At 45.3% G+C, this 21,295-nt stretch overlaps 1 protein-coding gene across 1 annotated transcript in view; it reads left to right on the plus strand.

The window, feature by feature from the left end:
• Positions 1-21,068, plus strand: part of RBM44 (RNA binding motif protein 44) — a 1,989,784-nt gene extending 1,968,716 nt beyond the window's left edge. The window contains exon 21 of the mRNA XM_086956335.1: positions 18,875-21,068. The gene's annotated coding sequence lies outside the window, so the exon portion shown is untranslated. The remainder of the gene's footprint in view (positions 1-18,874) is intronic.
• Positions 21,069-21,295: the final 227 nt, after the last annotated feature.

A 21,295-nucleotide genomic window follows, 5' to 3' on the forward strand; every position in this document is an offset into this window, starting at 1 on the left:
AGCATCACAAAATGGATGCTGCCACCACAGACACAAGTCTGACCTCCTGCTGCTGGGAGTCCTTCCAGCGAGGGAGGCTTGGACAAAGGGTTTCCTGCCTTGGGAGAAGCTAGCACCACCCCAGACAGGATTTTGTGTATTGGGTAGGACAGGCCTGAGAGTAATGAGACATGCCTGGGGCACAAAAGGTGCCCTGTGCATACACCGGCTCAAACCAGTTGCTGGGGCACTCCAGCCCCAGCTCTGGCGCGAAACCGGACAAAGGATAGGGGGTGTAGCCACCCCCCTTCCTGGTCTCACCCATAGGAGGGACCTAGTGATAGTACAGCCCCTTTAGGAGAATAAAGGTAGGAGCTGGTCCCATTCCAAATTAGATTAATCCTGACTTGAAACTCTACAAGAAGAAACTCTGGACTTCGACATTCGACCTGTTTCTCAAGCTTCCATGGGTTGGACAATGTGCGATTGTCAAAATAGACTGTGCGTTCCCCTTCGCTTCCGCCAGACTTTTGTTTCATCCTGGCGGTCGTAGTCTTCTTCATGGTGGGCTTTCCACATCTCTTTATTCTTCGTTTCATCTGTTACCGCCTGCTGGCACCCTTCCTCAGTCGGTGGCGTTGGTTCCTGGACTGTTGCCCTTGTTTTCCTGTATTGGGCAGTGCCTTCCACTTCCTACTCTTATGTGGCATTGTGTTGCTGTTTTCCCGCTTTGTCTTTCTGCCTCCACCTCAGTTATTGTCATAACGTCTTCTTTTAAGGTGGTAGGATGTATTATCTCTGCCCTTCCTACTTACTTATGGTCTTGGAGTGTCCTTCGTGCCTTCACTTCTCGTCCTCCTGTTCAGTGGCGGAGGATGTGAGTTACCTTCAGAGGAGTGGATATACTTTTGCTGTACCCTGTATAACTTGTGTGTCTATGGTAATTTCTATGCATATCTATCTTTATTTACATTTATCTTTGGATATCCTAGACATCAAAACTGCGCTGTCGGAATTAAATAATGCCGGGACAGCAGAGTTGGGAATGTTATGCACATCCCCAGTAGAGCTGATTGTTAACGTCATTATATATATATATATATATATATATATATATATATATATATATATATATATATATATATATATATATATATATATATATATATATATATATATATATATATATATATATATATAAAGTAGAGGTGCCAAAAAGCACCCCTGACTCACCCCGCTTGCTAGCAGGGAGACATGTGAGAGTTCCCATTCATACTGTACCCTTCACCCTAGTTGCTCATGATGACTTCTACCCCTAATTTGATTAACATCGGCCACAATTTACTGCTGTTCACACAATCGTACGCAGATGACCTGTCCATAAAGGCCAGGCAGAGTGGGCAGCACTTAGCAATGGTGTATTTATTCACCATCAAGTGTAAATTCGAGCACTGCTTCACTGAACCTAGCCCAGGACGAAAACCTTACTCGCAAGGGGATAGTGTTTTGTTGTCAGTGGCCTATGCATGTCTGCAGTCGATTAAAAAATAACCCTTTCCGTATTTTCACAGAGCTATCAACAAGGGAGATCGGTCTATAGCATGTAGGCGACCCTCTATCTCCTTTCTTGAAAATCGGCATGATCGTAGAGAGGGTCCAGGACTCTGGAATCCTGCCACGCAGGGATTTCTTAAATTCTGAAGTAAGGGACCCCATAGATCCAAGTTAAATTTGAATAGATCCATGGGGCTCCTGTAAGGGCCCAGGGGCTTTCTTACCTACGCTGGATCAAATTGCATCCTCTACTTCCTGCAGAGCAACTTGGAGAGAAGTGGGGTGGTCAGGATACTGCTATAACATATCACATTCCGTATCCAATTGTATATATGGGTGAAGTGCATAACCCATTCTTTGCCTGACCAATTATAATTTGATTAGGGGGAACGTCTCGCTGCTTAAGCCTCTTGACTGGGTCCCAGAATACCTAACTGCAATTCCAGGCTAGTGCTGATTCATGAGTGTCCCAATCTTTTTGATACAAAAAACGTTTCCTTTCCTTAATGATCAGTTTATAGTCCTGTCTGACACCCTGGCTTCCCTGGGAATCCCAATCAGCGTCTTTCTCAGGCGGTGATTGGCAGCTGAGCATTTTGCATGAAAGCACTAAAACAGGTTTGAGGGGTTTCATCAAGAAATTCTTTATAGAGACACACGATTGCTGATAACAAGTAAATAAAACCTCCCATGAGCCTTTACCTAGACACCCCAAGAAAGCGTGCAAGTTCTTTTTGAAGAGACCGTACAGCGTTGCAATAGGGTCTTTAAGCTGCCACTCTAACCTAAGGCCGTTTTTAGAATGATGATTAATACCATCGCAAGCTAGCAGTATTTTGTCCCTATCTAACAAAAAAGCTTCTTCAACTGATAGTGTTGTGGTCGCCCCATTGGGTCTCTATCACAGCACCATTAAGACATCACTGCGGGAAATATTTAGAACCAAATATTTAATCGATAAGTTGACTTCGTTCCCCTCTTTTGTACGTCTGCTTATTTGGGCAGGAACCCTGGAAATAATTGACTACATCCACCAGATCCAGCCAAGCAACAGAGTCCCTCAGCTCCAACACCCAAGCATCCCATACTACAATATCTTGAGCTGAGCTCAAAGAGACAAGCTCTGTTAGCTCTTTAACAAATTTCGCATTGAAATCCCCGCATATTAAAACTCATGATTGGGAGATGTTGCCCTTCGACAAAGATTTCAAACCCATAAAAAATTGAATAACTCATTAAACAAACGACAATGGAAGTTGGTGAAATCATTATTGTAGAAATTAACCAAATAAAAAGTAAATGAGCGGAGGCAATCAATCTGGTAAGCTGAGTCTGGTTTGCTCTGCTAGCTGTATTGACAACAGAGACTGTAATTCTGAGGTGTCATTTGACCCAGATAGAAAGACAACCCACCCCCCAGCTCTCCCATTGGGTATGGCTGTAGCAGGACATTAGTAAAATGAAAATCCTCTGCACATAATAGGTGATAGTGCCCAAGTCTCCTACAAACCAGCAAAGTCATATTTATCCATGAAAGACAGCCAGTCAGGGTTAGAAATCTTATTTTTGAGCCCAGACACATTCCAGCTTATAATTGTGAAATAGTTACTACCACATGTCCCCCTAACATCCTGTCCCCTATCTAATATGCAACCCCTTACTGGTGGCTTTAGTAGTCGAAGTAGTACAGGGGTAAGTGAGTACAACCAACTGTGGAGGGTTCCCTTATAGCAATAGAAACCTCATTTAAAAGAACATCAAGGGAGGCGTCAAGGTTCGGTGACTGAGATGCCTCACTCATCAACCCCTGTGGAGATGCATTTAATCAGCAAATAAGCTCAAGTTCCGGTGTCCAGTAAAGAGTCAGTCCTGTCCATCGAGTTCTATTAGTGGTGAAAACCAGTTGTTACATGGAATATTATAATCGCCAGATATACTATGAGGTAGTCGGCCAAAATATGAGGGCCTATAAAAAAAAAAGCCAAGCAGAAAATGTTAAGATTGTCATTTCGAACATAGGGCTGATCATGGGGAGTCAACATTTCCTGGCAGTCGCTAGATCCCTCAAGATTACAATAATACTGTCCCCTTGAATAGGTTTAGTAGAGGGGCCAATCCAATACAAACCACACGACTGGCCATCAAAATATTCTTATAGTCCTCTGCGTTCAAGTTAGAATGGTTTACCAACCAATGGCATGCCTTATTCTAGAGCTGATTAACTGACTACTGTCTGCAATCTGACAATGAGGGGACACCAGGCAGACCAACAACATATGGGCACCAGGCAGGATGTAGTCCCAAGCAGCTGACGAGACTGAGATGCAGAACGAGTCTCATGCACTGTAGGACAAAGGGGGACAGAGAAGCGAGTTGATTCTGTTGCACTAACTGGCACATTTCCTAGAAACAGACGAGAGGTTCATCTTAGAACGAGCCCTGTCTCTTCCAGCCGTGGACAGGCGCAGACGGGCCCGCGCTTGGCCCTAGCTTTGTGACTGCCCGAGGCCACCCGGTGGCCATCAGGAGGGCGGGCCCTTAGTCTCAGAGGGCTGCCCCCGCCCCTTGCTGTGGTCAGCCACTCCTCCCCAGGGTAGGCGTTGCCCGGCTGGAGGTGGGCGGGTCGATGACGGGCATCCGTGGCGGCAGGCAGGGAGAGGGGGTAGATCTCTCACCCTCGCCATTGTTTAGGCCTCTTTGCCACTCCAGACGTCGCGCGTACTACTTCTGGGACACTCTTTTACTCTTTTCCAGTGAGTGTGGCCTATAGGCGGTACCCCCCCTCCGCTTACTCCCTCCCTTTGGAGGTCTGAGCAGGGCTAGGCGGCCCGCTTAGTGACGGGCCGCTGTGGAGGTGGGGGTATATGGCATACCGGTTTTATACCAGCCGTAAGCACTGGCCGTGTGGGCTGATGTGGGGTCAGGCCTGAAGGTCTGTTTTCCTTGCCGCGCTCACTACTAAAGGGGAACAGCGAGGGGCGCAGCCTGCGGCTGCCTTGGGCCACGTGTCGTGCAGATGCGGTCCCTCCCTCCTGCACCGCGTCCGGATATCCTGCGGGTTCCGCTTCTCAAGTGTGCGGACCTGTGGGCTGTGTCGACGGTCGAGGGCCTCCGCGTGGTCGGTGCTGGGTAAGTCCTAGCCCCGGTCCTGTGTGCAGATGCCTGAATGGTGGCGTAAATGTCTGCTCACAGGCCGAGTTAGGCACTGGCCGATCGTGGGTGCTATTGTTTCCGGCACTGCCATGTAGTGCCTGTATCGCCCCCGGGCGGCGCTTGGGGTAGAGCGCGGTGCCGGGTGCGCTGGCTCCCCTTTGTGCTCCCTCACCCCGGCCTAACGTGGTCTTGTACCCGTTCCTCCGTGCCGCGCCTGCGTAGCCCCCCGCCCCCCTCCCCCCCCCCCCCCCCCCCCCTGGGCGGCCTGGGGTGGATCGCGTGCCCGGGTGAGCAGTCTTGGCGGGGTTCCCGATTCTGCCCCGGTCACGAGCGGCCTTCGGTGGGGCCGTCCCCCACCCCCCCCTGTCTCTCTGTCTGTGGCGTATGCCCCCCCCCTCTGGCTATTGCGCTTTCTGGGTTGCAGTTTGTGTGGGCCGGCAGGGGCCTGTCGGGGGACGCATATGGGGCAGCAGCCAGGGTCTGGTCTCAGGGTGGGGAACGGTGCTCTTGTCTTTCGGTGGGCCGGGCTGCGGCAACCCCGCCTGGAGCCGTTAGTGGGAGCAAGCTATGTCTCAACATCGGGCATGTGGCGCTCAAAGTCTCGTATTGCAAGGGTGCATGTGCCGGCATCCATGCCACGCCGAGGGGCCCCCCGTTCCCTGTGCAGTATCGGTGGTACGATGGGGTCACAATGTTTTAATTTTGTTTCACAAAGTTGTTCCTACAGCGGTGTATGTTTTAATTCCCTAGTCTACTTGCTTACCGGGCCCCTCACGTGTCGGCCTTGTGCCTTGTAGTTGCGGCGGGTTTAGTTTGTGTGCTTTCCTTGGGGCCTGGCTTTTCAACAACATTGTAGCGCTCAATCGAACATGGAAGTGCATCATTTGCTTTTTTGTCAGCAATTTTGGCGCGTCTGTTGGCCATCCATTTTCCTGGTTCTCGCAGGAGCTCAGCACCAGTGTGAGACGTTTAGTGCGATGTTGTGTGCTTCAATGTTAATTAATGCATCTCCTTATCTTGCAGACCGATTCGGCCTGCCTCCTTGCGCGCTCGCCCTGGTGGTCCGCCACCCCTCCTGCCTGCATCAGTTATTGTTTGTGAGGTATGTATCTGGGGCTGTGGGTGGCCAGATTGCGTCGTGGGGTGAAGCTTTTTAGGAGTTGGCCTGTTTAGTTTTAAACTTTTGGGCGGCACCCTGTAGTCGTTGGCACTAGGCTTTTTCTGTGTACCCTGCTCTGGTGTTATTTACCCCCTTTGATCATTCGTTGCATCTACTAAAACACCAGTGGGGGCACGAGTTAGTGTCGGCACATAAGGAGCTTTCATGTCTTGCATGGTACAATGTTTATACTAGTCTAGCGACCGCTACATACCAGTACCGCAGTTCGAAGCGGGTCTATTCATGGTTCTGCTAACTCGGAGCGTCTACGGACACGATTTCATGTATTCCTTTCTTTCAGACAGAACTGTACCAAGTCCTTGTTTCCCGCGTCCGGGGCCCGGGATATCTTCGCTACCCCCCCTCCCCTTCCCTCTCGTCTCGCTGGCGGAGGTAAGGTGATTGGGCAGTGCCCACCAGGTCATGTGGGGCCTGGGCATGCCGCGTTCAAGTGCAGGCCCCGCGGGCGCAGAGGCGACGCAGGCCAGGCCCCTGCCTTGAGTAGCGAAGTTTGCTGGGCCGGGGGTTAGAGCGCTAGAGTCGCCATGCGCTACCGGGCGGTCAGAGCTAATACTTTATGGCGACGGGCGGTGACATTGCTCACGTGGGACCTGGGTTTGAACCCCAAGGAGGCGCCGCGCTGGATGTCGTTATTGTGTTCACCATAATTGAACAGGTCCAACTCCCCGTGCCCCGGGTATTCCCACGCAGTGTTCTAGCCGCATGGTAGAAATCGGTCGCACTTTCCCTGCGGCGCCTTTAGCTTCAGGTGTGTGACGGGTCCAGTGAACAGGAACCGATTCTACCCAAGGACTGGTGGTCCGCCACCCCCCTTTTACAATGCACCTTTTCCCCACAGCCTCAACCTTTCACCTGGAACGAGGACCCTGAGAATGAATGGCCAGACGAGGATGCCGCGTTCGGCTCCTTTAAGACAGCGGACCGGGAATACGAGACTCCGCCCCTCGCAAGCGTTGTGATGACAAAAGGCGGAAGTACTGGCAAGAAGACGGACGGCGATTCCCTGGAGGAGACGGACATCGGGGAGGAAGGAAGGCGGTATCGAGAGGCCAGAGAGACCGAGAACGACAAGCCAGGAGTCCAACGATTGGACGCTTCGCCCCGCCACGCGCCCACGGGAGGAGCGTGGCTTCGAGCGGTACGGGGCCGGTTCACGGGTTGGGTTGGGAGGCGGAGGCAGCCCCCGGTGTAAATCCTGTGTGCGACACCCTACCTGACCACGAGCACTCCTAGCACGCCCCTTTATCTAAATCTGAGCACTATTCACGAACTGTGTACCCTCACTCCCGGCCCGTACAACAATCCCCCAAGTTCTGCGTGTGACCCGTGTTTTTCCCTTCTTTTCAGGGTAACGACGAGGGTACCTCTGTGAAGAGACGTCCCGTCCTGGAAGCAGACCGCCAGGACCCAAACCAACCTGAAGACAACATATTCTGCATCCCTTGTAAAGAGGCTGAGCCCCCTCCTTCTGTTTGATGAAAGGGACATACATTCCAATAAAGCCTTCCCTGAAACCCTTACTGAAGGCACCAGTGTTTCTGTTCACCCCACCACCTCCCCTTCCGGTGGTCGAGAATCCTTCCAATCCGGCACCCCCGGGACAAAGTGCGATAGGATTGCGGTGTTCACAGTACATCAGACCCCGGCACACTGCCAGGCCACACCGTTTTAAGTTACTGCATTAGATCCGGCAGAAGCTCTGAGCAACGTAAGTTTAGTTACCTGGCTGCAGATAGACTGGGCCCCGCGCCAGAAACGTGTATGGACTAGGCGCTCTTGATAGCGGTCAAGTAATAGGTATATGCTTTCATCCAATTTCTGGCGGGTGGCATTTCTTTCAAAATCCTCCCGCTTGCAGCAGGAAAACGTGGCCATGTATGCCAGATCGTAGTTTGTTAGCATGACTATTTGCCCTACTGATTCCCGGTAGCTTCGGTTATTTCCAATAGGGCGGCCCCTGTTCAGTCTAGTGCGGGTCAGTATTTAATACTACAACGTGCGCAATAAAAGTTTCGAGACGGGAGTTTCCACCACCCTGCTGATTGGCTGCCGTTAGCCATAGAGGCTGTTGTAGGCTTACTATTTCATTTCTGTCTTCCTTAATTGTCAGCCTCTTTTCTCTGCCTGTGACCGGGAAACTTTCCCGGGATCTTTCTGCCCTGCTGCGTCGACTGGTGTATAGGGCTATGCCTCCCAGCAGGCAAGATGCGTTTAATTATACAGTAATGCAGTATGCGATTATTACAGTGCTGTAGGAGGCGATTGATACAGTGTGGTAGGATTTGTAGCAACTCCAGTGCGCCTTCTGCCCCCGCACTGTGTTCCTGAAGGCGTCAGAGCGCTTCACAATAGGAACAGTAATGACACAGGAGGAGAAATTTACAAGTGTACAGATTACAAAGCTGTCTTTCAAGAGAAGAGTGGCTTGTGCATGTTACACAATCGTACCAAGCTCTGGCGCGAACATTGCTCTAGGTGTCAGAGCGCCGCATAGAAGAACCATTTTTCAATTAATACAAGCCATGGTTAATGCTTCCATCATGCTGCATGGCAGGAGCTGTAGCTTCGTTTATTTAAAAGTGTTTTTATATAGCGCAAACTTTGCCCATAGGTATCAGAACGCATTACAGAGAATCAGTTGCATTACATTGACTCTGGGCTAATAATTCGATATTAGACAGAAACGTCTACAGTTGTTTAAGAAAGGAGGTGAGCGGAAGCGTTTCAATTTACACAAGCTATGTTCTGCCATTGCAGATTGTGTACACCTGCATTGGAAGTGCTTCAGGGCGTGTGAGGCAACCAGGCTAGCAGCAAGCCGACACTGCATGATATATTCAGTAGGTACATATCCTTGAGTGTGATATTCAAAATTGTGGGGTAGGTCTTTGGCACTCCTGTTACTTCTTGTTCACTGGTTTAACTTGTGGCTTTTATCAGAGTTATTGTCCTTCTTTCGCGTGCTGCTTGGTAGCTCTGGGCTGCCTGTCCCTGAGATTATCAAGACTGTTGGGGATTGGTTAGTGGTAACAATATCACAACCATACCAAGCGCACAGCCAATATTTGTGTTATTTCCCACTTTGCAATGATTCTTCTGATTCAATCTTTAAACTTAATTCTCTTATTTATTCTGAGACCTTATTTCATGTAAATCACTCAAAAATATACTAAAAAATATATCAATACATTCTTTTTGCTGAATTTTCACAGTATATTTCAATATACGAAACTCATAATCAAAAAAGCTCCTATATCATCATAGTACATTCATAGCAAATATTCGGCGATTGCTGAATTTGTTGGCCCGATGCATTTCGGGACCCACGTCCCTTCTTCGGGGGCCTCTGTGAAAGAAATGATATATACGCATTAATTTCTGCTCACTAATATTAACTTAGCCACTACTCAGTGTTGAGTTCCACACTCCTTTGTGTCAATCGATTCCTGTCTCTAAGTACACTTGTAACATACAATGCAAACAATCCCATGGCTTTTCCAAAACAATAGTGCTTTCTGTATTGATTTTGTTTGAAGAAACGACAACAACAATACATACTAATCCCTTCATGTATATTTATGCTGGCAGTGCAAACAATGGTACTTAATAAATCAGTGTATCATATAGTTAGCAAATAGTGCTCACTCACATGTGTGTCGCAAACGCCTAAAAGGACCTCACTGTCTGAATGAAAGGAGCTGATCCATGTAACTACACTGTAATAAATAGAGAATATATTCCATGAGGGACTCTGTAGTGTTAAAGTAATGGAGGATATTAAGGTGCAGTATGGTGAAAATTAACGTAACGTTACCTGCTCTTCAAAATCGAAAGAACAGCGTATCTGTAAAACAATGAGAAGCCCATATTAAAACCGGGTCTTCAAAAATGCTGGAACAGAATATTACAAAATGTGAAGGTCATGTGTGCTTACCAATAGTTTTCAAAACGCGTTCGAAAAGTTCCTCCTTGGGTATGCCTGTTGGTCGATATGGTGTAAGTTGAAGTGAAAAGTCGCGGTTTTTAAATTGCACAGTTACTAAGTATCGCGGTATTAGATTGAGACGTACTTTCTGCAAGGGATATAAAGAGCAACAACGGACTATTCAAAAAGTGAACATTATGTCGGCCATGTTGGAAAAGAGTATATGCAGCGTGAATACACACAATGTAGGTGTATGTATACTGAAAGATATAATAAGCATCCAGCTAATGAGTGCTGAGAACGAAGCTAAAGATGCTTCTTCTTGGGTGTGCTTGTAAGTTGGTGTGGCATTGATTAAAGTGAAATATCATGGTTGGTAAGTTTCGCGGTTTCTAAGTGTCGCGATATTAGAGTGAGACATGCTTACCGCGAAAGGTAAAAAGAAGAATAACAACGGACTATTCAGAAAGTAAACATCGTGTCGGCCATATTGGGATGGTATATATGTGGAATGAGTACACCCAATATACAGTGTTTGAACTACTTCGATCTTCAGGGATAAGTATACTAAAAGGATATTAATAAATGTCCAGCTGGTGAGTGCTGGGGTAGCAAAGCAAAAATACTGAGATACTAGCCTAGTTTGGATGAACCTCCATGTAACGTTATTCTGGGACAAATGGGATAAAACACCAGTATTCCTGCATAGTTGTTTGTGAAAGAAAGGTAAACAATGTTCATATTTATAATTGCGTAGCAATTGAAAGTGTACAATGATAACAGTTCAACTAAGCTGGAAATCAATATAAATCCTTCAATCTATAACACAAATATATACAAAAGCTTCAATTCATTACCCAAATTGCTAGACAGTTCTATACACATCAAACAAATCCTAACCATATGCAGTTTAGGTTGATCCTAATTTGCTTACATGATCATAGAAAACATCCTAAATCCAATTTATCATTCAAACCCATTGTTTGGAATTTTTTAATTAGCATGACTTCCCTTTGAGATAAAAGTTTCTGGCTATCTGTTCCTTCTCTTTGTTCAATTTTTTGTAAGGCCATAAATCGTACTTGGGAAATGTTGTGGTTGTGGATTATCCAGTGGGCTGCCAAATTAGACTTCATGTTTTTGTTGCGTATCATGCTTTTGTGTTCTCCTATCCTTATTTTTAGCTTCCTTTCTGTTTTGCCTATGTACATTAGGCCGCATGGGCATTTTATACAGTATAGTACAAAGTTTGAATTGCAATCGGCTGTGAGTTTGTTTGATTTTTTCTCCAGTTCTAGGATGGGTTACAAAATCCTGTTGCATAACATTGTTGCAATGAACACAGTTGTTACATTTACGCATCCCCTTGTGATTGATGTTGTTTGGTGTGGTCGTCATTTTTAATTGTTCTTGTAAGTTACGACTTCTGGTGTATGCAAATAGCGGTTTGGATTCAAAGATATTGTGGAAATCCTCATCGTTTTCTAAAAGTTCCCACCTCTTACTGATAATTTTCCTTATATTGACAGCTCGTGTCGAAAATTTTGATACAAAAACGCTGCGATTGGTGTTGGTGGTTTTATTTTTGCTTATCAACAAGTTTTCACAGTTAATCGCCTTAATACGCGTTTCAGCTTTTTCTATGCATGTGGTGGGGTAACCTCGTTCCACGAATCTCTTCTTTAGTCTTTGCATATCCTCATCATGTGCTTCTGGAGTAGAACATATTCTTTTGCTCCGTATCATTTGTGAAAACGTCAGATTTTCAATGAGTTTGGGAGAGTGAAAGCTCTGGTATAATAGAGTATTGTTTCGGTCAGTGCGTTTAACGTAGGTTTTGGTAGAAAATGTTTCTTCTTTTTTTGTTATTTTTATTTCTAGAAATGTTATTTCTGTGGTACTGACAGAATGTGTAAATTGGATTCTGGCATTCTTTTCATTGAGTTCTTGTATGTTTTGCTCCAAGTTTTCACGGGAATCATCCCAGATCAGGACAATGTCATCAATGAAGCGTTTATATAGGATTAAGTGATCCGACCATTTGGTTTCTGAAAAAATGTGCAATTCCTCAAATTGGGCCATAAAAATATTCGCGTAGGTTGTCGCTCCTCCAAAACCCATGCTGGTTCCGCTTATTTGTAGAAAAAAGTCATCTTTGTACTTGAAGTAACTGTGTTGGAGGCAGAATGTTAAGAGTTCCAGTAGTAGAATTTGATTGGCGCCTATGTTTTCCATCTGTAATAGTGCCCATTCCGTCGCTTCAATGCCTTCTTTAAGAGGGATCGACGTGTACAGGGACGTCACATCGATCGTGCACATGATCCAATGTTGACTATTGGTGAGATCCAAGTTATTGAGCTGATTCAAAAAATATGTAGTGTCTTTAATGATGGTTTTCCAGTTTAAAACGAATTTTTGAAGAAAGAAATCAATGTATGTACCCAATGGTTCAAATAACGACCCTACACCTGAGACGATGGGTCTGAAGGGAGGATCGTATAAATTCTTGTGTACTTTAGGTAACATGTACAAATGCGGTCTCTTTGGGTTTTGTTTGGTCAAGAATTGCTCTGTTTTGGTTGAAATCCAATCCATCTCTTTTGCATGATTCAAAATTTTTCCAAGAGTCGCCATTATTTCTTGAGTTGGATCTTTCTCCAAACGTAGATATGTGGTCTCGTCAGCTAGATGTTCCATAACCTTCTTGTTATAATGTTCAGTGTTCATTATGATGAGGGCTCCCCCTTTGTCTGCTCGTTGAAATGTTAACTCCTTCTGATTGGATAATTTTTGAAGTATATTTCTTTCTTTTTTAGAGAAATTAGATTTCTTCCCAACTTGAAAATCTAGTTTGTGGATGTCAAGCAAGACACGTTTTTCAAATAAATCTAGTGTTTTGTGTGATACTGGAGCTACAAAATTACTTTTAGGTTTGAATTCCACATATTCCTTGGTTGCTGGAGGCTGTTGTTCAATGATGACATTTGCAAAAAAGTGTTTAAGTCTGATGTTTCTCATAAACTTGTAAAATGCTATTTCTGTTTCAGCCAAATTAGAATGGTATGTGGGGACAAAAGATGTACCTTTATCAAGAACTTTCATTTGTTGGCTTGTCAATTACGTGGATGAAATATTGATTACTATACTCTCCCGCTGCGTAGATTGGGTTTGGTTTTTTCTTTTGGTTTTTCCAGTCCTGATTTTTGTTGGTTTCCTCCTGCTTTTGATGTTGGATCCGGGGCTTTTGATAACTGTTGACCTTGTTCTAAAAAAGCCTCAGTGGAGGCTGTTGTCGGGGGTGTAGCTGATGTCGTTGCTATCTCTTTCTCTGTACTGGGTGTTTCTTTTCTTTGTATTGAAGCTCTAGAAGTGGAAATATCTCCATCTGTTACTACACTCTCTTCAGATGAGGTCAATTGTTTTTTAGAAGATGGACGACGTTGCGCATACATTTCTGCCCATGTGTACACTTCGTTTAAACGATAGTCAATGGTATCTCGTTTGAATTTTCTGAGTTTTCTTTCTTGCAGATCTTTCTCATAACTCTCCAATTTTTTGTTAATTAAATCCAATTCATTTTGCCATTCTTTTCCATCCATGCGTTTAGATAAATCTCTCTGTAGGTTAAATATCTCTTCTAGTTCTTTTATGCTTTTGGATAGTTCCTCCACGATTAATAAAATTAGGTCTAGCGAGCATTTGTTTAACACCGCATACCATCTGTCCATGAAGTTCTTATTGTGCTGAAGTCGAAAAAGAAGGGGTTTAATTGCAAGTCTCAAACCTCTTGGGATGCGTTGATGTTTATGATATTGGATTAGTGTTGACACGTGTAATCTTTGATTGAGTTCATGTCGCATGATGAATTCCAGTTGTCTTAGTTGTTGAATTGTGGAGCCTTGGTGGGACTCAAAAGATTTCGTGGCTTTTATAAGTGCGTAGATTTCTGTCGCTTGTTCCGCTGTATACGTTTTAGTATCAGCACGATTTTCGGTGGTGCCTGCTATACTTTCAAATGTTGCCATGTTATTTTGTTGGGTGGGTGCTCAGACCTGTTGTAGGCAGTGACTGAGAATGATATTCAAAATTGTGGGGTAGGTCTTTGGCACTCCTGTTACTTTTTGTTCACTGGTTTAACTTGTGGCTTTTATCAGAGTTATTGTCCTTCTTTCGCGTGCTGCTTGGTAGCTCTGGGCTGCCTGTCCCTGAGATTATCAAGACTGTTTGGGATTGGTTAGTGGTAACAATATCACAACCATACCAAGCGCACAGCCAATATTTGTGTTATTTCCCCCTTTTTAAGTTAAGATGATATACTCAGTATGTCTATGGGTTTGAGTACCTGCATTTGAGATGTGTGGTACACCAGGCCATCAGCTAGTGTACTCTGCATTAGGCCGCTAATGTGTACGTGTGACTGGGTGCCCCTGTGCAAGAGGTGTGATACATCAGGCAAGCAGCAAGCTAGAACTGTATGATGTGACTAATGTGTACGTGTAACTGAGTGCCCATGTTAAGAGATTTGTGTTATTCCAGACAAACCGTAAGCCAACTATGCATGTGGTGATCAGTATGTACAGGTGACAGAGTATCCAGTTCTAGGACATATGCGATACACCAGCAAAGCAAATGCTACTGCATAGTGTGGACAATATGTACACACAACCGATTGCTGGTGTACAGGAGACGTGCAGTACTTCAGGCCACCAGCGCACAGATACGGGATGATGTGGCTAAAATATATATGGGATTGAGTGCCCATCTTTAGGGGGCGTTTACTAGAGCAAGCCATCCACTGCATGATACATGTATCCATGTGACTGAGTGCATGTTTGTAGGGGATGTGCGGCGCACCAAACCCTGCATGCTGTGGTCTGAGGGCATGTAAATAAGTGGCCATGCAGAAGAGTTGCATGGAACAGACACTGTGTGAGGGGTGCTCAGCGTACATGTGAATGAGCGCCTGTCACCCGCAGGAGAGGTGCCGAGCAATGGGTCATGTGTGCACAGCAGACTTATGAATGACTGCTCGGTCCAGGAGAGGCGCGTAGTTGTGCGCTCAGTGTACATGTATGTGGATGGACACCTGCTCTTGCGCATTTGTAAGGCCATTTGGAGCGTTTACTGGACTAGATCTAACATTATCTCAAAGCAAGATAGTGCTGCGACTGTCAGAATAGAATGTACGTAGGCCACAACAGTGTGGAATCAGTGTGCCAAAGGTGTTAATTTTCAGTCACTTTTCATGTATTTGGCGTCTTTTGGGTCTGTTCAAATACAGTGTAGAGCAGGCACTCCCTAGAATTTACACGTCTAAGTGTGGCGTTTGTCTCCAGGGTCAGTCCTTTTAAGCAACGACACGGGTGCACACATGCCGCCTTTCCATTAACATGTACCGCCCAGATCCCGCGCGTGCACCCCCCCCCCTCCACCCCCCCCCGCTGTCCGGGGAAGGTGGCAGGCCACACGCACACCGTTGCACGTGGCATTGCCAGCACTCCAGCTCTCCACCCCAGCGGGCAGATGTCTCTGTACTCCACCCCCTCTCGCTGTCTCACCTCTGTATCATGCTATGGGGAGCCCCGAGCCGCGTCATGCCTATATAACTCTTAATGGCTGTGTGGAAATTTATCTTGGCACCTTAATATCATACATATTACAGATTTGCTGCTGGGCTTACTCCTGTGGCGCTCAATTGGGAGGGGCCCTCACTACTTTCCCCGCTTAGTGTGCGGGGCTCACATGATCTATCTGGTATCCTAACACCCCTTTTGCTCGTTTTCACTAATATGGGTGGTGGCTTTGCTCGATTTGCTCCTATCAGCAATTGGACACACGGCTTCACGATCACGGTTAGTGTGGTTGGGCTCCCCTGGCTTGCGTTGGAACAGCCTCGTGAATGAACCTGAGTAACCTTTAGATTCCTTTGTGCCCCTCCCAAGGTGAGAAGTTCGCCTGAGGTATTGATGTCTATAATTCTGGGGGCACCTTGGTTCAGTCTAAAAAATCCCTTATGGCGGGGGTTGTAAGTCAACCTTATAGGCAAGCTATCCTTGAGGTAGCATGGACTAAGGCTAAACTAGAGGGCATGTGATACCAGCTGTTTTACCTTTGCAATCCTGTATATCAAATGTAAGTCCACCACGCAAGTTATATACTAAATTTATGCATTTCGCACTGGAATATCCCTCTGTACTCTTCTTGAGCATAGTTGCACAAGTGTTTAAACAAAGCACAGTTTAGAGTTGAATTTTGGAGAACTGCGCTTCGTATATCAAATGTAAGTCCACCACGCAAGTTATATACTAAATTTATGCATTTCGCACTGGAATATCCCTCTGTACTCTTCTTGAGCATAGTTGCACAAGTGTTTAAACAAAGCACAGTTTAGAGTTGAATTTTGGAGAACTGCGCTTCGGCAGAAGTTGTACATTACTGGGTGTAGTCTGCTGATGCTTTGTGTGAAGGTGTGTGGTGGGTCTCAGTGGCATGTGCTGGATCTCCTATTGTATAGATTAGGAAGCGATATCAGCAGGGGAGGCCCCCTCATCACCTGGTCTTTTACCTAGGGGTATGACCTCAAGAACCTGGGATAGTCTATACTATTGCTGTAGAGGTATTTGTACCCGGGGGTATATGCTGATTAGTGTCAGAGGGGCATTGGTTTCAGCAGGCGTGTCAAGTTGCAGGTCAGGATCTTAAGGGGGCACTTGGTTTCAGTCCCAGCAATCCCTTGGTGGTGGTCGTAGGTCAACCTTACAGACAAGTTATCTTAAAGGTAGCATGGCCTAAGCTGCTTCCAGACTAAAACCCAAGAGGGCAGGTTAAGCCAGCGGCTTTACCATTTCAATCCTGTATTCGCATATGAAGGGACATCGCCCAAGTTATATACTATAATATGTATTGATCCCTTCAATGCCCCTGTGCTCTTTTGAGTATAGCAGCACAAGCGTTCAACGTAAGCACACTTTCTTGATGATTATGCGGAGGACGGCGTTACAGCAGTAGTTGTAACTTAACCTGGGTGTAGTCTGCTGACGCTTTGTGTGAAGGTGTGTGGTTTAGTTTGTGGCATGTGCTGGAACGCCTATTTTATGATACGTAGCGCCTTCAGCAGTAGAGGCCCCTCCTCATCACTTTGTCATTTACCTGGTAGTATAACCTCACGAACCGGGGATGGTTATACTAAGGTTGCAAAGGAATAAGGACCCGGGGGTATCTGCAGATTGGTGGCAGAGGGGCCTGGGTTTCATCAGGCATGTAATGTTCATGTCAGGATCTAGGGTCACTTTGAGGTGGAAAGGGTCCACCGCTCACCTGTCGTTTTGGTCTTGTTCCTATTGGTCTGACAAGAAGCTCTGCAGAGCAAGGGTTGCAGGTTCCCTAAGAAGCGAAGTGGTGGGGGGCCCGGACGGCGACGGTGGCCGCCGGACGGGCTGTGGCGGAGTTACAGGGCGATCCGGAAGCAGAGAGGTGCAACACTGTGCTTCAGCGGGCACATAGGGGTGCCAGAGCCTAACCTAGAACCTCATGGGAGGTCCAGGAACCCGTGTCGGCGCCCCAGTAGTCCTTCGGGCGGTTGTGGGCCTGTGCAACCGGGGGTTTGCCTAGATACGCCCCGCAAGGGGCGTGAGTAGTGTGATTACCATAATGGTGCAGCAGGTGGGTGGTTCGCCACTGTACTGATTGGCTCATCAGGCGGGCAGGTGGCGAGAATGCAGTATGTAATAATAAACCTGCAGCAACTTTTCCCAATCTTAACATCTGTGTGTTATTTGCGGGATGTTGGGACGGGGGGTTCCTGTTGCCCTGATGTGACTATGACCGTGCACACCCCCAGCTGCTGGAGTCAGCGGGCGCTTTTCTAGTGTCGGCAGTCAGGCCCCTGCTGTTTTGAGCAGGGTGACTGCTGGGGGACCGAGTCCCCCAGCCTGACAAGTCCTCAAATGCAAAGCAATGAATCTGGACTGGGTGAGCTAATCACAGACCCGACTTGTATTGGAAGACAGCTGACTGTTGCTTCCCCACCTGCTAGCAAATGGACGGGAGCAGGTTGTTAGTGCAGCATGGTCAGTAACACCAGGGTTGTGTGTGGGGCCCATAATTACACCTTAATGTTGGCTTTCTTTTACTACCCAAACGGAGACAGAGGAACCCAGTGCACCCTTACTTACGTCACTAGGACGAGTAGTCCACCACGTTGGTCATCCTCAGTGCATTTTGGTTCTTGTAGTTTGTCTTCCCTCTCTTAATCATTTTCAGCAGTGAATTATTGGAAAGGGCCTGTAGCCTCCGCTCCTTTTCCAGTTAACAGCGACCTTTGGTCACTCACAAACTCCAAAACGATTCCGATAAGCTAACAGCCAAACAAGCAAACACTCCTCCTTGGTGTAGCTGTTAACGGCCCACTGGTGAGCTATGTGCCAAATCAAAGGTTTGAGGCCCTACATAAATGCAATCACAGTGCAACACAATACTGCCTTAATGAACGAGCCCACTCCTGGTTTCAGCTTCCTGGGACCGCTGCCTAGCTGGCTTAATTTCCTTTCATTTCTTACATGTTTTTAAAGTAGCGTAGGGCAGCAAGGGCAGCAAGGTTAAAGTAATATTTAATGTTGTTTTTAATATTATTAGATTCATTTGGACGTTATGTTTAAAAGAAAAGGCATCAGAAATGTGGAATGTCTAGCCTTGAGTATGTGATAAGAAATTGGTATCTATTTAGAATTAACATATGTACACCATGTATTGTATATTGTATATATGCTAAAGTATTCCTTGATGCCGAAATGTAGGATTACAAGTAAATAACTTTGCCTTCTAAGGCTAAAGTAACCGTCTGTTCCTACCAGTGTCACAGTGTTGACAGTTGACGTCAGATGCATATGGCTACATATTTTACAGTCAGTTGCCAATATTTGTCCATGCATATGAAAAAGAAAATTGAAAGACACGTTGTCAATACTAGGGAGTTAGAGGATATTTTGTGCCACCTTAGTTGTCATTTTTATGATTTTCAAATGCATTTAATGTAAAAAATAAATGAGCTGGGAGGCAAATTGCTTTTGTTCTTTCCTTTACAGCTGCTGTCAACGAGCAGAGAAGCTTTGGTTCACTTTTCTTTCCTCCTACGCTGCTCGACTTGTGGCAGGTAGAGTTCACCTGTGGGGACCTACGCATCGCTGGTCTTATGCTCCACCTTTAAACACAGACTGTTGGATGCCTTGAAATGAGATTGAGTTCGAGACAGGAAGGAGATGGATAGTTCCCTTCCTTAAGATCCTTTATTTTCGGATGGTTGATGCAAGAAATCCAAATCCATCTCTTTCCCAGTACTCTCAGGAGCTGGACGGTTACGTTTTCAGGGCTCAACATTAGATCCATTCCTTGTTGAATTGCATAAAAAGCACTTAAATACGATATGCAATTATGTTTTTTTTTTCACTCCTTGTTTTCATGTTTGCACATTTTTTGAGTTGAGATTCCGAAGTATAGTCTCGAATATAGGAAGAGTTCATTATATGTTTTTGCAGCTTCTTTGCATCCCTAGTTGTTCATGCAGTGTTCACATGCAACCCAGATGTCCCACATTCATTAACTTGTGTGCAGCTTTTTCACAACGCCTTCGTAAGCTAGGCAGGATAATTGGAACAGGAACTGCGGCGGTCTTTTTACCCTGGAGTCTCTTTGTCGTCCTTATTGTCCTTTTTCAGACACTTAGAAGGACAAAAGTACCTCTTTAAAAATGTGAAATCTGCTCATGCTTTTAGCTGAGATTGCTGTAGAATATTAGTCCCTTATAAAAGGGTAGTGAGGAAAGGCCTGCATTTGGATGCAGAGCTAGTGAAAAAGACAGTATGTTCTCCATCCTCAAAGAAAGAACCCAAGAAGATACAACCCAGTAGAGAGAGCATCAAAGAAAACACAAATTGGGTGGAATATTATGTAAAATAATGGTATATAGTGACAGCTAGTTGTGAGGCGGCACCCTAACACTTTCCATCCAGCTACTAAAGGAGCTGTGATGCATTCCAAGCATGCTAAGGTCCCTGCGCTCCCTTTTCTTGGTGCTTAAACTTGGTTGACACCGTACTTCCTCAGTATGTGACCTGGTTTCTCTTCTGAATGCCTTTATGATTATAATCTGGGCTTAAGATGGATCTGAGGCCCCATTCCCAGTTTCTTGGAGCTTGCTCTGTTGTGGTTTTCTCTGTCTTCTACCAGTGAATTCAACAAGAACAAGGATACTGAGTGCTTCTTGGGCCATCCCTGGCTGTGCTTCATTGATCCGGAGACTTCAAAAGGTGCTAGGCTCTGTTTCCTTTGGCTTATTTTGGCATGAGACTCATCTCTTTGCTTCCAGGGCCTCTCTTGCACGAGGATTAGGTTTTAGAAGCCTTGGTATGTGAATACATTTCAAACTAATGTTAGGTTTGTATTGTAGGACCAGGTAAATCTCAGTATTGAGTTCATGATTTGTTGTAAAGATTTATTTAATTTAACATCACTGTTTTGTTCCCTGGTTGACTTTTATGGTCACTGCATTGCTTAATGCTTATGCTGCCTGTATTGTGTATTTAGATTGACTTAACAATTCCCTCATACTAAGAACAAATTGTCAACCTCCCTTTGAGTAGCTGCAGTTTGATGCTTAGTTTTACCAGGTTAAGACAACCTCCACAGCCCAATTGTGAAATTTTACGTTTATTTAGTACTTACTGTTTAGTTACTAACGTGCACATCTGAAAAGAGAGAGTTGTGATCTTGAAAGCAAATCATCTTTGAATTTATTTTGTTGATCATATACAAAACATCACAGCCTGTAACCTACAGAATACAGTGTTTAAAATCAAACAATGTGTCTGTACCCTAATCAGTGATATGAGGATGCAAGCATTAATGTTATTTACAGATGAAGAATCCTGGAGCTGGTTCTTAAGCCACCTTTAGTTTTTCTCTCTGCTTTTTACCATTGCTGAATACGTCCCTGTGTCCATGTACCTAGCATTTCTAACTGTGCCTTAGTTGTGTCATGCTTGAGATATATGCTCATCACCACGCTGTGTCTTTGTAAACATGGTGCTCAACGTTGTTTCAAGATGGGCACATTTATTTAAGCTATATAATTTCATTTTAGTTATAAAAAACTGGTCACTTATACTCCACCCCAGATTCGATGTTTCAAAAAATTTTATTTTTTCAGTTGCTAATGAATATGCATTGACATCATATGTATGTGAACTGCTACAAGAAAGTAATAAAGGTCACTTGAGCAAAGTAGTGAAAGTTATTATGATGAATAAAAATGGATCTCTGAAAGGTTGAATAGTATTTATTTACTCGGATGAACTGATGGTGGCCAGAATGGTGTGTGTATATTTGAAAGGAGGCAGCCTGGCTGTGGTAAAATCTTTTTCATGAAATTGTAACATAATGTTCGAGGCATGTGTGCTGTAGATTGTATAAGTCCACCATCTAATTTTGGGCTTGGATGATTACAAATT

Source organism: Lissotriton vulgaris, chromosome 2_1 (assembly GCF_964263255.1).
Source record: "Lissotriton vulgaris chromosome 2_1, aLisVul1.2, whole genome shotgun sequence".
Lineage (NCBI taxonomy): Eukaryota > Metazoa > Chordata > Amphibia > Caudata > Salamandridae > Lissotriton > Lissotriton vulgaris.